The sequence below is a fragment of the Manis javanica genome, chromosome 4 (genome assembly GCF_040802235.1).
Source record: "Manis javanica isolate MJ-LG chromosome 4, MJ_LKY, whole genome shotgun sequence".
In the NCBI taxonomy this organism is placed as follows: Eukaryota; Metazoa; Chordata; class Mammalia; order Pholidota; family Manidae; genus Manis; species Manis javanica.
The window spans coordinates 160,506,985-160,527,815 of record NC_133159.1 but is presented as its reverse complement, the minus strand read 5'-3'; the positions used below and the strand labels follow the sequence as shown (position 1 = coordinate 160,527,815).

The 20,831-nt window shown below is 41.8% G+C and overlaps 1 pseudogene; it reads right to left on the bottom strand.

Moving 5' to 3' along the window:
* Positions 1-7,384: 7,384 nt before the first annotated feature.
* LOC108408090 (uncharacterized) lies at positions 7,385-10,011 on the bottom strand (annotated as a pseudogene).
* Between the last annotated feature and the right edge of the window lie 10,820 nt (positions 10,012-20,831).

Sequence of the window (20,831 nt, the reverse complement as noted above, 5' to 3'; positions counted from 1 at the left end):
TTACACCAAAGCACGCGCAGTTCTACAACTAATAGGTTTAAAACACACTCTATATTGTAACCAATGGGAAACATTGTAACCTTTTTAGGGAACGCGCCAGTTGCCTGCCCTCTTCAATTGTTATCTCTTGCTTACCCAAGCATGTCTATGTGACTTATCACGGGTTACATCCCCAGGCGTTCCCAGGCTGTTGCCCACTTCTAGTTATCTAACTTAGGGTAGGCGCATTTCTCAGAAGCCTCGGGTAATTTACACAAGAAAAGACTGGGTGGCTCTCGCTCTAGTTAGTCAGGTTATGTGTCATTAGTTCTTTTTCCTGACTCTTGATGCTCTCTGCACTCCGTTACACAGTGTTCTCACTTAATAGGTGTCTCAGCATTTGAGTAGTTTGTCTAAGGTTAGGAAACTGGAACTCATTTAGAGAAACTCAATTTTCTCCATATCATTTATCCTCATTTGGCACCACTATCTCTCTTTCTAATGTTCTTTCTTTATTTCTATATAATTCTGTTCAAATCTTATCTTCTGCAGGAATAATATTGAGAAGGCCCCCCTTTCTTATGTCATAATCATAGTTTACCAATGGATCCTCAATGAAATCTTATTTCTTCTATAATCACCAATTTGTGAAGGCAAGAAAATACTTTTTATTTTTTGGTCTTACTTAGTTGTTTTATATATTAAGCACATTTATGCTTTGCTCCATTTTATTACTATTGGGCAGGTCAAGGGGAACATTTAGTAAGTTTTGGGTTAACCCATTAAGAACCAACCTTAGGAGGTAGAAGATATTTGAAATTTGTCCCTTTCCATCTTAATCTGTGTTCTCAGCATGAATCTGAATGAGGATGAACAGCCAGGTTTTTATGATGCCCTTATCTCAAATGAGGAATGCTTTTGTTTAGAAAGAGGATCTGAAGGCTTTCTGGCCAGGACTGGTTACAATTCATGAGAACATGGGGGTGATACAGGGCGAGGGAAGCATGCACACTTTCCATATTGGGTTCACACTATCTACACAATTTTGGCTTTTTATTTATATTTTGGGTGTGGAGGAAGTCTGATAGCAGTCCCTTTGTCATTGTAAATGAAGGCTCCTCAAAGGAGAAGTCCTGGGGAGAGCTAACACAGGATCCTACCCCTCCTCCGAAAGGCCTCTAACAGCTTTTTATGGTGTCAGGAGGGGTTGGGATGGGGAAGAGAGATTGTTTTGTCAGTCTTGAGACTGAGCAGGCCCTGCCCCAGAGAGCCTAGTTTCCACTGCTAAACAGACACATTATTTCAGTACACTTAAGTCTTCCCATGAATTCTTGGCAATAGGATGGCTGGGGGAAGAAATATGAGAGTGACTTGAAATTATGGGTTTGATTCACAGCATTGGCAGAAGCCAAGGAGCACCAGAGCCTCCTGGGGCTGCCCCGATGAGGACTGTAGATTTCAAGGCAGTCAAGGATGGGGCAAGGGCGCGGGACCGATGGCACAAATACCAGAATGGTCAAGGGACTTGAGGAGCAAAGGCAAAAGCCTATGTTTGAATCACCATTATCTCCTGTGTTTGCAGCTGTGTCAGGTTTATAAATTAAGCCTTGTTATTACACTTAATTTAGTCCCTCCATAAGAATAAATTAGTAGGAGCTCAGCATCATAACAAAAGGAACCAAGGACCTAAGACCAGCTTTCTAACCATAAGGCATCCATCCCCCCAGTGGTGCCTGAATCCAATGGGGTGGTGGGTAGAGAAATATTAAATAGGATGGAAAGACAATTATGATTAAAATCTGCAATGATCAGAGATATGAGCACAGAAACCTGGCTTAGTTATTCCGTCCTATTTGCAGACACCCTCAGATGACCTTCCTTATCCAAACAAGATTGTCAGTGTGGCCTCTGGCCACAGGGCATGGGGAGAGATTGGAAATGCTTTGTACACATGTAAAATGCTTCCTTAAGGGAAGTTTTAAAAGGGCTCAGGGCTCGTATCAATCAGATTTTTAAAGATAAATAGAGATTATTAGGAGATTAACCAGAAAGGTCCTATTGTAGCAAGAAAAAGATTCAAAGTTATCATAAAAGGTAGGAAAAAGGAAACAAGAATAATGAAGCAATTTGGGAAAACATTGTTAGATGGAAATAATTGAGCAATTGCAGCTACTAGGGCCTGAATGATGAACCTTCAGCATATAGCTTTTAGAGAAATATTAAAAGACTGAACTGGAATCTCATTGAGAAGGGAGATCTTGTTATCATTTGCAAAGATTTCTAACTACCTGACTGGGCTACATAAAGAGACTAAAATACTGTCAACAGCTCTCTGATCATTGACAACTAACAATTCTTAGTATTACAAATTTCTCTTCTTGCAGAATATCCTTTATTTTCCTAGAATAATGTCTGTATTTGTTTACTGAAGTGGGAATCACTATAACCTTGTTTCTGATTCTTAATCCTGCATTTTCTATGTAAATTACCCCCGACCTTGTAAGAGTCCTATTTCTTTTGTGACTGATTCGACTTTGAAACAGCATCTTTCATTGCCTTTCTAAAAGTTCTCCAATTCTCCTTAAATTGTATCTACCCCAGAGTTAGGGCTTGAATCTAATATTCTTTCTTGTTTCAAACACAAAAAAAATCCCAGGATGTAGATTCTACACGATGGACTATGGGAGAGGCCCCAAGGAGCAGGTTTCCAATGATGGAAGAGCTGAGCTTTGCCCACTTTGAATGGAGGAAACAAAGACAGAGAATGGTTTTCTGAGATTAACCCTGGTTCTTTCCCTGACAGTATCACACTGCACTACAACACGTAACCTGGGGATTGACTTTCACATTCCATCTAACTCATAAGAAGAGTAAATTAACTATAGTGCAATCACTAGTGTGACTCATGGGAGGAAGGGAAGGAATATGATGGGTGTGTACCTCATCAAAAGCTGGTGGTGTTAGATTATAATCTGGGGAACAAAGATTAGAAAAGTAAGTGTCTATGCAACACTCTTGTGATAACTCTATAGCACTGAGGATCTGAGGATTCTTTTCTTTTTTCTTTGATATTTGGGAAGAGAAGAAGAAGGCAAATAAACCCTAAGATGCTTTGAAATGCAATTAGAAATATCATAAACAGCCCGAAGATAGGATGGTAGAAATGAATAAGAAAATGCATTTCGTCATGGATGCTCAAGATGCAGTGGTGTGAATGAGGATATGTGACAAGTGGGGACTACAGGGGATACCACCCAAGACTTGGAATCTACACTAAAAAGGACCAAAGCCAAATTTTATAAAGTCAGCTTAAAAAGAAGTCTTCAGAGTCTGAGGAACTGACTCAGCTCTGATTGAAGATACAAGAGATGTGAAACGTCACTGAGCGTGCCAGTGAACCCCAGAAACTCAGAGGTAAGACCAGCGCTACAGCAAATGTTGGCACCGCCTGGCCAAGCACTGCTCGAGGGGGGGAATGGAGAGTTAGTTGCAGGACTGCGAGTTTTTCAAGCTCCCCTGGCAAGAGCTATTGTGAAATGGATGCATCACATGCCATCTAATAATTCAATTCCTTTAGCTTCCTGAGCCAATTACATACTCATACGGTGGTGGGAAGTTCCTGTCAGAGTTGATTCTCCTGTAAGTTCACAAACAGGTAGCCTTGTTTTATGAGCTTGCCTACCGTGAGTCGGCTCCAGGAGGTGATTTCAGCCTTGGTACAAAATCACGTCTCAAAGTCTCAAGGCACAAGGCAGGTCCCTGATAACTCAATCAAAGCTGTGGGTTCGCCCAGAATGCCTTTTGGAAGACAGCCTTGACAGTGTGTATGTTTTCTTTAAAGCATTGTGTATTTGAATGTTTATGGGCTTCAGAGAATAACATGTTAGTAAGCAGTCAATTACATAATGATGGGGAAAAGTAGAGAGGGTTTAGGGACCTCAAAGAATCTCAGGCATGGAAGGAATCCTGATAAACTTCCCGCCGAGTGATTGTTAGTTCCAATGCTTAAATATCTAGAAATCCGAAATTCATACACCCAGTGTGGTCCATTCTATCTTTAGGGAGCTCTTTAAATAGTATTTCCCCATTTCAGGTTATATTCAGTTGGGTCCCTGACCTTGACCAACATCAGAAGCACCTGTGACTGTACAATCAGAATGGCGTTTCTGAGCACGTCCCTACCCTTATTAGCTCTGCCCTCCATTCCTGGGTCCCAGGAAATCACATTCCTTTTCCTTTAAACATGGCACTTATTTTTCTGCTCTTCAGAATGCCATTCCAGCCAAGCAAGTATTTTCCTGAGTGGGTACCACAAATTTTAAGGTAGTCATTCTGTGGCAGGTTTATCATCATTAGCTTTGCTTACCAGGTCCTCTTTATTCAAATCAAGTTCACAGCGGTTTACCTGGATGCCTAAGAACTTTCTATTCTGTTTTAGTGCTCTGAGACCCCCCTCCCCCCACCCCATGCACATGTAGAGATTTGGCTGTCCCTTCATCCCCTTTCCTTGCCTATGTGCCCTTTTGGGGAATGTGCATTTTCAGTGCATCACCAGTTTTCCATGTCTGGCCAGGAAGGCTATAGATGCTCACATAATGAGAGCACACTGCCCCTTTCCATGTTCATCCATATATTCTGCATTTCAGAAGATAGGAGAGGCTGGGCCATGGGGATTGAAATAGATAGATGAGGGTTTACATCGTACATGACCTGCTACTTACTAACTGCAGGCTTGTGGGAAAATTACTTGATACATTCCAACAAGCTTTTGTTTCTGCATGTACATTGTTGACAAATTTCTATGCCTGAATTCTTTTAATATCTACTGTTCTACACTGCAGGTTGATTCATGGGTCCTATACAGAATTTTTTCTCTCTCTCCCCGATTGGATCAGTCAGACTCAATCCTGCATAGAGGCAGCCCTCTTGAACTACTCTTCCTATATCCTTAATAATATAGGCTCAGCATTCCTCCTTCTACTGTATAAATTTCATCTCCTATTTGTCTTGCACTAGAAGTGGGATAAAAGTGGGGGCCTTAATGTCTTAATCACTTCCATAGTCCCAGTGCCAGGCACAGTAACACATAGTAAGTATTCAATGAATCTTGTTGAAATAAAGGGCCATTTTAAATATCCAGTTGTACTTCTTTGTTCTCATTCTTGCCCCCAAGTCCCAACTATGGGTAGGAAAGAGATGAAAATGTATGAAAGCACCATATAATTTGCATTCGTGTTCACGGCTCATAGACTCACGCTGTCTCCACAGCTTGCTGGGAACAGAGAACCTGGTGCACCCAGTGAGTGTGGCTCAGCCTCGTGTTTGAAGCCCGGTGAGCTGTTAGCTAGCAGTGCAATTTTGAGCAAGTCAGTGCATTTCCCTAGCCTCTATTTCCTCATCTGTACAATGGAGATAATAAAACTTTGCTGGCTTATGAATTAGAAATAGTGAGAAAATACCAGGCCTAATACTTGTAGTCACTCAATCAAGGGTAGGCTCTCTGCTCATCCCTCCACACTGTCAAGCATCAGGAAAACGAGCACTCAGCGAATCAGATACCCTGGCAGCTGCCTCTTCAGAGGGTCCCTCTGCCCTGTTAGGTATTCCAAGACCTGACCACAAGGACATGGCTCTGGCCACAAAATATTTGTTTTCTTCCCAGTGCCAGTATTAGGTCTTTCCTCAGCAATTATCTGCATATTCTCTTCCTTGCTGAGTTCTTCAGAAGACCCGTATCCCTCTCTGGAGGACCATACTCATGCCCAGTACACCCACCGTGGCTTATAGGAGAGCTGGTTTTTTCTTGATTGAATCACACCAATACTGAATCTCTTCAGCTTCATCTTTGCCTCACAAAGTCCAGAAACTGGTTGGATCCGAGGGCTATAGTCCTGTTGCTCAGTTACTTCAACTCCTAAGATTCGGTGAGTATATAATTTCCATATAATGCTCTGATCAGGAAGCTGAGTTGAGCCCGTGTCTGGAAAATGTGCCTTGTGTGCTTTGCAGAATGTTTTTCAGTCTTTTTTTTTTTTGTCCAGGTATTCTAATTGCTGAAGTTGCATAACTAATTAACCCAAAATGTAGTGGTGTGAACAGCTGTTTATTGGATTCATAGGTTCTGTAGACCAGGGATTCAGACAGTGATGACCCATGTTGTCTGGGGCCTCAGCGAGAAGACTCAAAGGTTGGGGCTAGAATCGTCTGCAGGCTTGTTCATTCACCTGGCTGGGGGCTGGCAGAGGAGGGAGCTGAGCTTGTCCCGGGTAGTCTCTCTGCATGGACTAGTCTGGGTTTCCTCGCAGCATGGAGGCATCCATCGATATGAGATGCGTCCTTTGAGAGGCAAAAGCCAAGAAAGAGTTACCTTCTTCTAAAGATGTGTGACTCCTGGCTAGGAAGTCACCTATCACCCCTGCTATTGTCCTCTCTGTCCGAGCAGTCACAAGCTCCCACTGAGATTCAAGAGGACAGAAATTTGCACAGGAAGTCTTTGGAGAGCAAGTGAGGCTGTACCTATTGCTGCGGCCAGTTTTGGGAAGGACAGTGTGTGATGCCAGTGAATGAAGCCAAGCAAGACTGCCATTCACATGACCTAGAGGAATAAGCATCTTCAGGTGAGCCTCCTCAGCATCCTAGGGTAATGTCAGGAACACTGTCGATACTAAAAAATTTGGTGGAGATGAATTGCTCAGGGGCAGACCAGAGCTCTGAGACAATGCAGGGCTCATGTCATTTACTTGAGTCCTTAGAACAAGCTGCCATTGTTCATAGGTCTGTAGGAAAAGGATCTGGAAACTGCCATTTTAGGTAGAAAAGTGACCTGCAGGTACAAGGCTTCATTATTTCCTTGGTAGACAAGCTACTCAGATTGTACACCTTCCCAAAACTCAGTTATCAGAGTTATTTCTATTTACAGTAAAATCTAAATAAAAATGTCCTGGATCAGGAGTCAGACCATTTGGGTATTAGAACCAGTTCTATCAGTGATTAGCTGTATCATGTGAGGCACATAAATGACTCTTCTTTGTAAAGAGGAAATGATCATGCTTGCCCTGCCCAGCTTGTGGGGTTACTGTGAGGTTAGAAACACTAATATGAAATACAATATACATGCAAGGACTTTTAAAGGAACGGCCATGCAAAACAAAACCCAAATGTATGGTCCACAGCAGTAAAGACTCTAGGAAGATAATTCTAAGTGGTCATGAAAGAGAGGAGCAGGACCCAGGACTAATGAATACATTGATGTAGAATGGCTGAGACTGACCATTTGCAGAGATATCACTTGCAGAAACTTCAGAGAATAGTCCTAAGAATTTGATTTTTAAGATTTTCAGAGGGAAGAGGGCATGGCCACTTTTCCAAAGCTGAGGTCATGGTTTCAGGTCAAGGACAGATGAAGCAGACCAGCAGCTGGCACACTGATCTAAGCTGATCTACGGGACATAAGGAAGAGAGAGTCCAAGTGAAAGGGCTCCACTCCCCAAGGAAGCCTCACAATTTAGCAAGATAATTAACAGGATGTTTGCTTGTCAACAAAGCCAGGGAAGTGAGTTTATTAGCAAGTTTGATTGACAGGTCTATCATTTAGGAGAAAATGCCAATTTGTTTCCCAAAGTGACTGCACAGATTTATGTGACCCTTGACTCACCTCCAACACAAGAGATTCTGTGGATTCACATCCTTCCTGATTCTTGGTATTGTCAGACTTTGAAATGGTTTTCTAAAACAGTGGTGTAAATTGGAATCTTGCTGAGGTTTTGATTGGGATTTTCTCTATTACTTACGATTTTGAGTATTTTTTTCACATGTTTATTGATGATGTGTCTTCCTCTAAAGCAAAATTCCTACCCATATCTTTCATATCTTTTATCCAATTTTTCCTTTGAGTTGTTTATGCTTATCTGGTTTCTAGGACTTATTTATATGCTCTTGAGACCAGTCCTTTGCCCTGTATTGTATCTTCTCCCAGTTAATGTCCCAGTGGAACAGAAGCATCCCCGGAAATCATAAGAAATAGTAAATAGTTGTTGTCCTTGAAGTAATAAATAGTTTGTGGCACAGCAGCAGATAATTAAGTTTTATTTTGTTACTATTTTTAAATGTTTTATACATATTTTATGCCCTAATTTTTTCATAATATTATTCAATTTTGTCTTGTATCTTTTGACCCTCCCAATCTTCCCAGAGTTTTTGATCTATTGATTAACTTTTCAAAAAGACCTAACTTTTGGCTTTGTTGAAATGTACCATTTTCTCTTTTTTTCTGCTCTTAATTTCTTCATTGTTAAAAAAGTATCTGTTTTCTTCTATGTAGTTTGGGGGCAATGTGATTTCTTACCCTTAATTTATTAAAATGGGGCATTGAACTCATTAATTTTGAGGTTTTATTCTCTTTTAAGATGAAGATAAACATGTCAATTGTCCTCAAAACATTGCTTTGGGGCATCCCTTGAATCTTGATGTCACATTTTATTATCTAATTCTATATATCTAGAAAATTCCTTTTTGGATTCTGCTCTAGTATTTTTTCCATTTGCCCACTTTCCCCACCCATCTGAGCTCTACACAACAAACTAGGAAGGGCTGTTACTGGCATCTAGTGGGCAGAGGCCAGGGTGCTGCTCAGCCTTCTTCAATTCTCACAAGTGCCCCTCATCCTGCCAAGGAAGAATGAATACATGTGAAATGAAATATGAATAATGTAAGGCTTTCAAGTAAAGGCTGTACAAAAAGTAAAATCACAATATAGGCTGGAAGACAGCAAAGGCTTTATTGGAAAGGAACCAGGGAAGCCTCCCCATACCTGGGAAAACAATGAAAAGTAATCATGTAAAGGTGGAAGTAAGACAGAAGAAGAATAAGTGCATTAGAAAAAATGATTATGAGGAAGTAGTAAACATGGAAGATATCTAAGAAAACAATCACAAGGATTTGCGCTTAACATTTCTTATAGGGAAAGTGGTTTTCATCTTGCAAGGCTGACATAATGACTGTAGGTCAAGGAGACTTAAGATCTACAGCTATCACAGAGGTCAAAAGCAAATGTAGATGAAGAAAATCAGATTGGAGTTAACTGCGCCTTACCAAGCCCACGCACAGGGCCTCGTGGTACAAAAAACAAAATGAATAGAAACATGGTTGCAGCATGATGGATGGTAGTAAAGCCTTGGTGGTAGCAGCAACTGTAGATCTGACAGGTTGGCTGTCAAAAGGTTAGTCCATGTCACATGATTCTACAGGGACAGGATCAGAAGCAGCAAGGCTGGCAGCAGCTGGATCCACAGCTCTGTGGCAGGAAGCCAGGCAGGCAGCAGCAGGTGCGGCTATAGCAGGATCTGTGGCAGTACATGGGTCCAGAGCACACTGGTGGGCAGCAGCTGGACCCACAGCAGGTTTGTCCACAGCCACTAGACCCACAGCAGGAGGGCTGGCAGCAGGGGGTCACACAAGTCGGTCGGCAGCAGGTGGTCCTGCAGCAGCTGGTTTGACAGCAAGTTGGGCCTCAGCAAGACTGGCAGCAGCTGGACCCACAGCCACTAGACCCACAGCAGGAGGGTTGGCAGCAGGAGGTCACACAAGTTGGCTGGCAGCAGGTGGTCCTGCAAGAGCTGGTTTGACAAGTTGGACGGCAGCAAGGCTGGCAGCAGCTGGACCCACAGCAGGTCTGTCCACAGCCAATGGACCCACAGCAGAAGGGCTGGCAGCAGGGAGTGCTGCAGCAGGTGGGCTGGCAGCAGGTGGCCACACAAGTTGGCCGGCAGCAGATGGTCCTGCAGCAGCTGGTTTGACAGCAGGTTGGACGACAGCAAGGCTGGCAGCAGCTGGACCCACAGCCACTAGACCCACAGCAGGTGGGCTGGGAGCAGGTGGCCACACAAGTTGGCCGGCAGCAGGTGGTCCTGCAGCAGGTGGTTTGACAGCAAGTTGGGCGGCTGCAAGACCCACAGCAGGTGGGCTGGCAGCAAGGGGAGCAGCACGACTGGCACATCGCGTTACGATAGAGGGGCGCTCTTGTTCACAGGTGAGTTTTTTGGATTCTGATGACTCCTTGTGTTCTGGAGCTTTTTATACTCTAGACCCCCCAGAATTTGGACCATTGACAAGGACTTTGCTTGTTGTTGTTTATATTGTTTTCCATAGCCACTAGGGAATTGTGAAAGAGGAAGTTGTTATGAATCTTTAGTAAGTAAGTGTTTAATGTGTTCCTTAATTGAGAATACTTCATAGAAACTCCTTTTCAGGAAAAAGGAAGGTACAGCATGGTTCCTGTAATGATCACAATCTGATCATGTGATGCAGTTCTCACTGGCCGACGGAGGATCAGAGCACATGTCCTTCCAGTTTTGTTCCTTGATTGTAATTAGTTTGGGATGTGTTCCTGCAGAGGGGCACCGTGCTGATATGTTCACAGCGACAAACTGCATCCATGCCTGAGTTCAAGTCTGTTTCCCCACAAAAGCCTGATTCAGGACCACTACATGTATCTGTCTGTAGCATCCATCCACCTGTGTACCCTGTTCTATCAAGGACACTTGGGTAGAGAGTGTTTGGCACAATGTCTTTCACATTTTAAGGCAGAACCAAAGCAGGTGGATAGAAGTAGGAGCAGTCCAATGAGACAAGAAAGCATTAGTCACTTTTTGTCTTGGGTGACCAATAGTCCTGGCTGAGAGGTTTCACAGGATGTAAGACTTTCACATTTAACTGGGGTAGTTCCAAGCAAAAAATGAGGATGAGCTGGTGACTCTTATTCTAAGTCTTTACCAGCAGACTCAGTGACCTCACATCACTGACTGCACTTTACTTGTGTTCCTTTTTTCCATTAAGGGACTTTGACTAGATAAGATGATACATGAGTTATCTGTGAGTCCTAAGTGTTCAAAATTTTTATAGTTAACATTTATTTTTAAAAGTGCTCAAAGTTTCAACACATGACTTGTTAAAATTTATGTTTCTTCTGATAGATTATCACAAAGTGAGTCACTCATGTCACTATTACCAGGTTAAGAAAGAGAACCTACCCCATGTCATTCCAATTATATCCCTTACTCAATCCCAAAGGTGGCAGTAGTTTGTTATATTTGGATGTTTTAGACTTTGTGTAAATGAGATATTATAGAATTGGATGTTTTTCTCTTTACATTATGATTGTGCAATTTATCTAGGTAGTTCATTTATTCTTATTCCTTTACAATCTTACACTTAATAAATGTGACAATATTTGTTCACTCTACTTTCTATATATATATATATACAGGTTAGAATGTTTATACTTACTATCTGGAGCACCTAAGTATATGAAGCAAATATTAACAGACCAGAAGGATGAAATGGACAGCAATACAATAATAGTGGGGGACTTGAATACCGCATTGTCACTAATCCAGACAGAAAATCAGTAGGGAAACATTGGCTCACAGTTTCCAGGGAGAAGGGACACTGCTGTAGGAAAACATTGAAATCGTTTTATACTTTCTACTATTGTTGACTTGATGCTTCCCATAAGGACATGGCAATTGCATTACTACATATGTACCTAGAGAAGAGGGAGAACGGGGAAGAAAAATTTTTTTTTTTTTGAGAGGGCATCTCTCATATTTATTGATCAAATGGTTGTTAACAACAATAAAATTCAGTATAGGGGGGTCAATGCTCAATGTACAATCATTAATCCATCTCAAACCTAATTCTCGTCAGTCTCCAATCTTCTGAAGCATAACGAACAAGTTCTTACATGGTGAACGAATTCTTACATAGTGAATAAATTCTTACATGGTGAACAGTACAAGGACATTCATCACAGAAACTTTCGGTTTTGATCACACATTATGAACTATAAACAATCAGGTCAAATATGAATATTCGTTTGATTTTTGTACTTGATTTATATGTTGATCCCACATTTCTCCCTCTATTATTATTATTATTGTTATTTTTAATAAAATGCTGAAGTGGTAGGTAGATGCAAGATAAAGGTAGAAAACATACTTTAGTGCTGTAAGAGGGCAAATATAGATGATCAGATGATCAGGTGTGTGCCTATGAACTAAGTATTAATCCAGGCTAGACAAGGGCAGCAAGACATCCACGGATGCAGAAGATTTCTCTCAAAGCAGGGGGGGTGAGGTTCTGAGCCTCACCTCTGTTGATCCCCAAATTCTCACCTGATGGCCCCCCTGCGACTGTGCCTGTCTTAGGTTGTTCCTCCCTTGAGGAATCTTACCCGTCTCTGGCTAACCAGTCATCTTCTGGGGCCATACAGGGAAATGTAAAGTTGGTAAGTGAGATAGAAGCAATACTGTTTGAAAAGGTTAGCTTTTTACTTCTTTGCAGATTTATGCCCTGTGGCTTCTATGCCCAGCACTTGTCTCGAGGTATCTTTACCACCTGGAGGAATTATGATACTCGGTAAATTCGATATGAGGCACGAATTCTATTTAAGGGTTGTAATTAGGAAGGAAGAAGAAAAGCTATAGATGTAGCATATGGAAGGAAACATGGGAGGATTGATTATTTCTTTGACATATCTTCTTGTAGAGTACCTTAAGTATGTATAGGTTTTAAACTACTAACTAATATGCACACACATATTAACATAATAGGAATACGGTGACATAAACAAAGCAAATCTATAATTACCATCCATCTCCAGTGAAGCCAAGAAAACCATTTAGGCACCCTAGGCATTTGTGAAAATTTATCTATGATATGATGGATATTGTCCAATTGTACTTGAACAGTCTGAGAAAAATCAGACAAATTAAAGCAGCCCATTTCTGGGATCTGTTCACATCCCATATGTTCTTTTAACCGTAGATAGTCTATAGTCATGAGATTTTGGAGTGCTACAATTTGCACCCCTCCCAACTCCTGGTTGAGTTCCAACAGTACAGATCCCGTCAAATTCGTTGTCTCACTGTATGTACATGCCAGCCTAGACATCTCCCTCCTCATTCCTATGGCAAGTCCAGGAGATGGTGGGCTGGATGCAGCCACAACCGCAGCATCGTCCAGATCCCTGTGGAGGCTTTTTGATGATCATCCCCCGGCACAAGTCCTCCAGAGAGTGCTGATGCCGGAAGCTCCTCCTCATATCGTATCTTAGTTCATTTTCTGGGTATCCAAGCTAGGCCTTGATCTTCTGCATAGAAACAAACAGACCCTTTGCCCACACTTTGACATGCCCTCTATACCACTGTGCAGAACTCATTGGAGGTCAGCACGCAGTAACTGCTTTTTTTTTTTAATTAAGAGAAAGGAATATTATCAGAAAAGAGTACCTCCATAGCTAATCATCTGACACCCTTTAAGTGATCAACATTAAGGATATTTAAAGCATGCATTGATCTTTGATTTACCAATAGTTTTATCCTGTCAAGGAGTAATCCCCCTTTTCTTTCTTTATTTCTTTCTTTTTTTTTTTTTAATTTTTAATCTACACTTACATGAAGAATACTATGTTTACTATGCTCTCCCCTATATCAGGTCCCCCCTAACAACCACATTACGGTTACTGTCCATCAGCTTAGCAAAATGTTGTAGAGTCACTACTTGTCCTCTCTGTGTTGTGCAGCCCACCCTCCCCTTTCTCTCTCCCCACCATGCATGCTAATCTTAATACCCCCCTTCTTCTTCTTCTCCCCCCTTATCCCTCCCTGCCCACCCATCCTCCCCAGTTCCTTTCCCTTTGGTACCTGTTAGTCCATTTTTGGGTTCTGTAATTCCGCTGCTGTTTTGTTCCTTCAGTTTTTCCTTTGTTCCTATACTCCTCAGATGAGTGAAATCATTTGGTATTTCTCTTTCTCCGCTTGGCTTATTTCGCTGAGCATAATACTCTCCAGCTCCATCCATGTTGCTGCAAATGGTTGGATTTTTCCACTTCTTATGGCTGAGTAGTATTCCATTGTGTATATGTACCACATCTTCTTTATCCATTCATCTACCGATGGACATTTAGGTTGCTTCCAATTCTTGGCTATTGTAAATAGTGCTGCGATAAACATAGGGGTGCATCTGTCTTTCTCAAACTTGATTGCTGCGTTCTTAGGGTAAATTCCTAGGAGTGGAATTCCTGGGTCAAATGGTAGGTCTATTTTGAGCATTTTGATGAACCTCCATACTGCTTTCCACAATGGTTGAACTAATTTACATTCCCACCAGCAGTGTAGGAGGGTTCCCCTTTCTCCACAGCCTCGCCAACATTTGTTGTTGTTTGTCTTTTGGATGGCAGCTATCCTTACTGGTGTGAGGTGATACCTCATTGTAGTTTTAATTTGTATTTCTCTGATAATTAGCAATGTGGAGCATCTTTTCATGTGTCTCTTGGCCATCTGTATTTCTTTTTTAGAGAACTGTCTGTTCAGTTCCTCTGCCCATTTTTTAATTGGGTTGTTTTTTGTTTGTTGAGGCGTGTGAGCTCTTTATATATTCTGGACGTCAAGCCTTTATCGGATCTGTCATTTTCAAATATATTCTCCCATACTGTAGGGTTCCTTTTTGTTCTATTGATGGTGTCTTTCGCTGTACAGAAGCTTTTCAGCTTAATGTAGTCCCACTTGCTCATTTTTGCTGTTGTGTTCCTTGCCCGGGGAGATATGTTCAAGAAGAGGTCACTCATGTTTATGTCTAAGAGGTTTTTGCCTATGTTTTTTTCCAAGAGTTTAATGGTTTCATGATTTACATTCAGGTCTTTGATCCATTTTGAGTTTACCTTTGTATATGGGGTTAGACAATGGTCCAGTTTCATTCTCCTACATGTAGCTGTCCAGTTTTGCCAGCACCATCTGTTGAAGAGACTGTCATTTTGCCATTGTATGTCCATGGCTCCTTTATCAAATATTAATTGACCATATATGTTTGGGTTAATTTCTGGGGTCTCTAATCTGTTCCACTGGTCTGTGGCTCTATTCTTGTGCCAGTACCAAATTGTCTTGATTACTATGGCTTTGTAGTAGAGCTTGAAGTTGGGGAGTGAGATCCCCCCTACTTTATTCTTCTTTTTCAGGATTGCTTTGGCTATTCGGGGTCTTTGGTGTTTTCATATGAATTTTTGAATTATTTGTTCCAATTCCTTGAAGAATGTTGCTGGTAATTTGAGAGGGATTGCATCAAATTTGTATATTGCTTTGGGCAGGATGGCCATTTTGATGATATTAATTCTTCCTAGCCATGAGCATGGGATGAATTTCCATTTATTAGTGTCCCCTTTAATTTCTCTTAAGAGTGACTTGTAGTTTTCAGAGTATAAGTCTTTCACTTCTTTGGTTAGGTTTATTCCTAGGTATTTTATTCTTTTTGATGCAATGGTGAATGGAATTGTTTTCCTGATTTCTCTTTCTATTGATTCATTGTTAGTGTATAGGAAAGCTACAGATTTCTGTGTGTTAATTTTGTATCCTGCAACTTTGCTGTATTCCGATATCAGTTCTAGTAGTTTTGGAGTGGAGTCTTTAGGGTGTTTTATGTACAGTATCATATCATCTGCAAATAGTGACAGTTTAACTTCTTCTTTACCAATCTGGATTCCTTGTATTTCTTTGTTTTGTCTGATTGCCGTGGCTAGGACCTCCAGTACTATGTTAAATAACAGTGGGGAGAGTGGGCATCCCTGTCTGGTTCCCGATCTCAGAGGAAATGCTTTCAGCTTCTCACTGTTCAGTATAATGCTGGCTGTGGGTTTATCATATATGGCCTTTATTATGTTGAGGTATTTGCCCTCTATTCCCATTTTGCTGATAGTTTTTATCATGAATGGATGTTGAATTTTGTCAAATGCTTTTTCAGCATCTATGGAGATGATCATGTGGTTTTTGTCTTTCTTTTTGTTGATGTGGCGGATGATGTTGATGGATTTTCAAATGTTGTACCATCCTTGCATCCCTGGGATGAATCCCACTTGGTCATGGTGTATGATCCTTTTGATACACTGTTGAATTCTGTTTGCTAATATTTTATTGAGTATTTTTGCATCTACATTCATCAGGGATATTGGTCTGTAATTTTCTTTTTTGGTGGGGTCTTTACCTGGTTTTGGTATTAGGGTGATGTTGGCTTCATAGAATGAGTTTGGGAGTATTCCCTCTTCTTCTATTTTTTGGAACACTTTAAGGAGAATGGGTATTATGTCTTCTCTGTGTGTCTGATAAAATTCCGAGGTAAATCCGTCTGGCCCGGGGTTTTGTTCTTGGATAGTTTTTTGATTACCATTTCAATTTCTTTGCTCGAAATTGGTTTGTTTAACTTTTGTGTTTCTTCCTTGGTCAGTCTTGGGAGGTTGTATTTTTCTAGGAAGTTGTCCATTTCTTCTAGGTTTTCCAGCTTGTTGGCATATAGGTTTTCATAGTAGTCTTTAATAATTCTTTGTATTTCTGTGGAGTCTGTCGTGATTTTTCCATTCTCATTTCTGATTATGTTGATTTGTGTTGACTCTCTTTTTCTCTTAATAAGTTGGGCTAGAGGCTTATCTATTTTGTTTATTTTCTCGAAGAACCAGCTCTTGGTTTCATTGATTTTTGCTATTGTTTTATTCTTCTCAATTTTGTTTATTTCTTCTCTGATCTTTATTATGTCCCTCCTTCTGCTGACTTTAGGCCTCATTTGTTCTTCTTTTTCCAGTTTCGATAATTGTGATGTTAGACTATTCATTTGGGATTGTTCTTCCTTCTTCAAGTGTGCCTGGATTGCTATATACTTTCCTCTTAAGACTGCTTTTGCTGCATCCCACAGAAGTTGGGGCTTAGTGTTGTTGTTGTCATTTGTTTCTATATATTCCTTGATCTCTATTTTGATTTGTTCATTGATCCATTGATTATTTAGTAGCATGTTGTTAAGCCTCCATGTGTTTGTGAGCCTTTTTGTTTTCTTTGTAGAATTTATTTCTACTTTCATACCTTTGTGGTCTGAAAAATTGGTTGGTAGAATTTCAATATTTTGGAATTTACTGAGGCTCTTTTTGTGAGCTAGTATGTGGTCTATTCTGGAGAATGTTCCATGTGCACTTGAGAAGAATGTATATCCTGTTGCTTTTGGATGTAGAGTTCTATAGATGTCTATTAGGTCCATCTGTTCTAGTGTGTTGTTCAGTGCCTGTGTGTCCTTACTTATTTTCTGCCCGGTGGATCTATCCTTTGGGGTGAGTGGTGTGTTGGAGTCTCCTACAATGAATGCATTGCAGTCTATTTCCCTCTTTAGTTCTGTTAGTATTTGCTTCACATATGCTGGTGCTCCTGTATTGGGTGCATATATATTTAGAATGGTTATATCCTCTTTTTGGACTGAGCCCTTTATCATTATGTAGTATCCTTCTTTATCTCTTGTTACTTTCTTTGTTTTGAAGTCTATTTTGTCTGATATTAGTACTGCAACCCCTGCTTTCTTCTCACTGTTGTTTGCCTGAAATATGTTTTTCCATCCCTTGGCTTTTAGTCTATGCTTATCTTTGGGTTTAAGGTGAGTTTCTTGTAAGCAGCATATAGATGGGTCTTGCTTTTTTATCCATTCTATTACTCTATGTCTTTTGATTGGTGCATTAAGTCCATTTACATTTAGGGTGACTATTGAGAGATATGTACTTATTGCCATTGCAGGCTTTAGATTCGTGCTTACCAAAGGTTCAAGGTTAGCTTCTTTAGTATCTTACTGCCTAACTTAGCTCGCTTATTGAGCTGTTATATACACTGTCTGGAGATTCTTTTCTTCTCTCCCTTCTTATTCCTCCTCCTCCATTTTTCATATGTTGTGTGTTTTGTTCTGTGCTCTTTTTAGGAGTGCTCCCATTTAGAGCAGTCCCTGTAGGATGCCCTGTAGAGGTGGTTTGTGGGAAGCAAATTCCCTCAGCTTTTGCTTGTCTGGGAATTGTTTAATCCTGCCATCATATTTAAATGATAGTCGTGCTGGATACAGTATCCTTGGTTCAAGGCCCTTCTGTTTCATTACATTAAGTATATCATGCCATTCTCTTCTGGCCTGTAGGGTTTCTGTTGAGAAGTCTGATATTAGCCTGATGGGTTTTCCTTTATAGGTGACCTTTTTCTCTCTAGCTGCCTTTAAAACTCTTTCCTTGTCCTTGATCCTTGCCATTTTAATTACTATGTGTCTTGGTGTTGTCCTCCTTGGATCCTTTCTGTTGGGGGTTCTGTGTAATTCCATGGTCTGTTCGATTATTTCCTCCCCCAGTTTGGGGAAGTTTTCAGCAATTATTTCTTCAAAGAGACTTTCTATCCCTTTTCCTCTTTCTTCTTCTTCTGGTACCCCTATAATATGAATATTATTCCTTTTGGCTTGGTCACATAGTTCTCTTAGTGTTGTTTCATTCCTGGGGATCCTTTTATCTCTCTCTATGTTCCTATTTTCTATACGTTCCTATTTTCTGGCTTCTATTCCATCAATGGCCTCTTGCATCTTATCCATTCTGCTTATAAATCCTTCCAGGGATTGTTTCACTTCTGTGATCTCCTTCCTGACATCTGTGATCTCCTTCCGGACTTCATCCCACTGCTCTTGCATTTTTCTCTGCATCTCTGTCAGCATGTTCATGATTTTTATTTTGAATTCTTTTTCAGGAGGACTGGTTAGGTCTGTCTCCTTCTCAGGTGTTGTCTCTGTGATCTTTGTCTGCCTGTAGTTTTGCCTTTTCATGGTGATAGAGACAGTTTGCAGAGCTGGTACAAGTGATCGCTGGAAGAGCTTCCCTTCTTGTTGGTTTGTGGCCTTCCTCTCCTGGGAGAATAGCGACCACTAGTGGCTTGTGCTGGGCAGCTGTGTGCAGACAGGGCTTCTGCTTCCTGCCCTGTTGCTATGGGGTTTATCTCCACTGTTGCTGTGGGCGTGGCCTGGCTGGGGCTGCTCCTCCAAAATGGTGGAGCCCCATTGGAGGGTGAGCGGCCGGGAGGCTATTTATCTCCTTAACGGGCCTCTGTGCTGCCTGCTGCCCAGGGGGTTGGAGTGCCCAGAGATCCCCAGATTCCCTGCGTCTGGTCTAAGTGACCTATCCTGCCCCTTTAAGACTTCCAAAAAGCACTCTCCAAATCAAAACAACAACAGCAACAATGAGAGAGGGAACAGAAAAAAAAAAAAAAGGTAAAAACACGCGTTTTTTTTTTTTTCCTCAGGCGCCGGTCCCAAGCACCCGCTCACTGGTCCTGCTGCCCTGTCTCCCTAGCACCAGGGTCCCTGTCCCTTCAACGCTTCCAAAAAGCACGTGCCCACTGGTCCCGCAGGGAAAAACGCGTGATATTCTTTGTCCTCAGGCGCCGGTCCCAGGCGCCCGCTCACCAGTCCCGCCGCCCTGCCTTCCTAGCACCGGGGTCCCTGTCCCTTTAAGGCTTCCAAAAAGCACTCGACAAAAAGAGAAAAAAAAAAGGGGAAAAAAGCTGAATTTCCTCCGTACTCAAGTGCTGGTCTCAGCCACCCGCCCACGGGTCCCACAGGGGAAAACGCGCGATATTCTTTGTCCTCAGGTGCCAGTCCCAGACACCCGCTCACCGGTCCTGCTGCTCTGCCTCCCTAGCACAAGGGTCCGTGTCCCTTTAAGGGTTCCAAAAAGTGCTCGCCAAAAAGAGAAAAAAAAAGGGGAAAAACACGCGATTTCCTCCGTCCTCAAGTACCGCTCTCAGGCACCCGCCCACTGGTCCTGCAGGGAAAAATGCGGGATAATCTTTGTCCTCAGGTGCCGGTCCCAGGCACCCGCTCACCGGTCCCGCCACCCTGCCTCCCTAGCAACGGGGTCCCTGTCCCTTTAAGGCTTCCAAAAAGCACTCAACAAAAAAAAAAAAACCGCTCCAGTTTCTTTCCACCCGCTGGGAGCCGGGTGCAGGGGCGCTCGGGTCCCGCCGGGCCGGGGCTTGTATCTTACCCAGCAAGGCGCTGGGTTCTTGCAGGTGTGGATGTGGTCTGGATGTTGTCCTGTGTCCTGTGGTCTCTATTTTAGGAAGATTTTTCTTTGTTATATTTTCATAGCTCTATGTGTTTTTGGGAGGAGATTTCCACTGCTCTACTCATGCCGCCATCCTGGCCCCGCCCCACCTGGGGAAGAAAAATTTTAAGAAATTATGGCTCACAATTTTCACATTTGTTAAAATGTATAAATTTGCAAATTTAAATATGCCTCGACTATGACCACATCTAATCTCTTTGTCAAACTTAATAAAAGAAATTATGTGCAGGTTCAGACTGCTCCCCCAAGAACACTGACCCAGCTAGAACATACGGATGGAATCTTGCTGACTGCCACCATTGATGGTTGCTGTTAGCAACCAGGGTATTGCTCCTGCTCCTTTTCTCCCGCTTTCACGAGGATCTGCTTGTGAAAAACAATGTGCTAAATATCTTCCATGGAAGTGTCCCTGGTACTACAGGGAAACTAATTTTGAATAGGATGTCACAAGTTTTAGAAGAAGGAGGAGGAGGAGGAAGAGAGAGACAAATCTTAGGGAAGGAGGAAGGAAAGAAGGGAGACAGAGAGAAAGGGAAATAGACAAAGAAACAGAAAGAAAAAGAGACATAAAAAGAGACAGAAAAGAAGAAAGAGAGGGGGAAGGAAAGATAGAGAGAGGGAGAGAGATTTAGACAGAAAGAAACAAAGACGGATGGAAAGAAGGAAATAAGGAAAGAAAGAAAGACAGAGAGAGAGAAAGAGCTACAGAAACAAAGAAGACAGAACAATGGCACAATGAACGTACTGTCAGTGACATGAGGTCACTTGAGGGTGCTTTCTCTAAATGTTTGGGCTAGAGTCTCCAATTCATCCTTGTCTGCCCAAACTTCAACTGCAAGTCTCACTTCCTGGGAAACCCCTTAGTACTGGAACCATTAGGACTGTTGTTCACCCAGGATTGAAAAAGACGCTT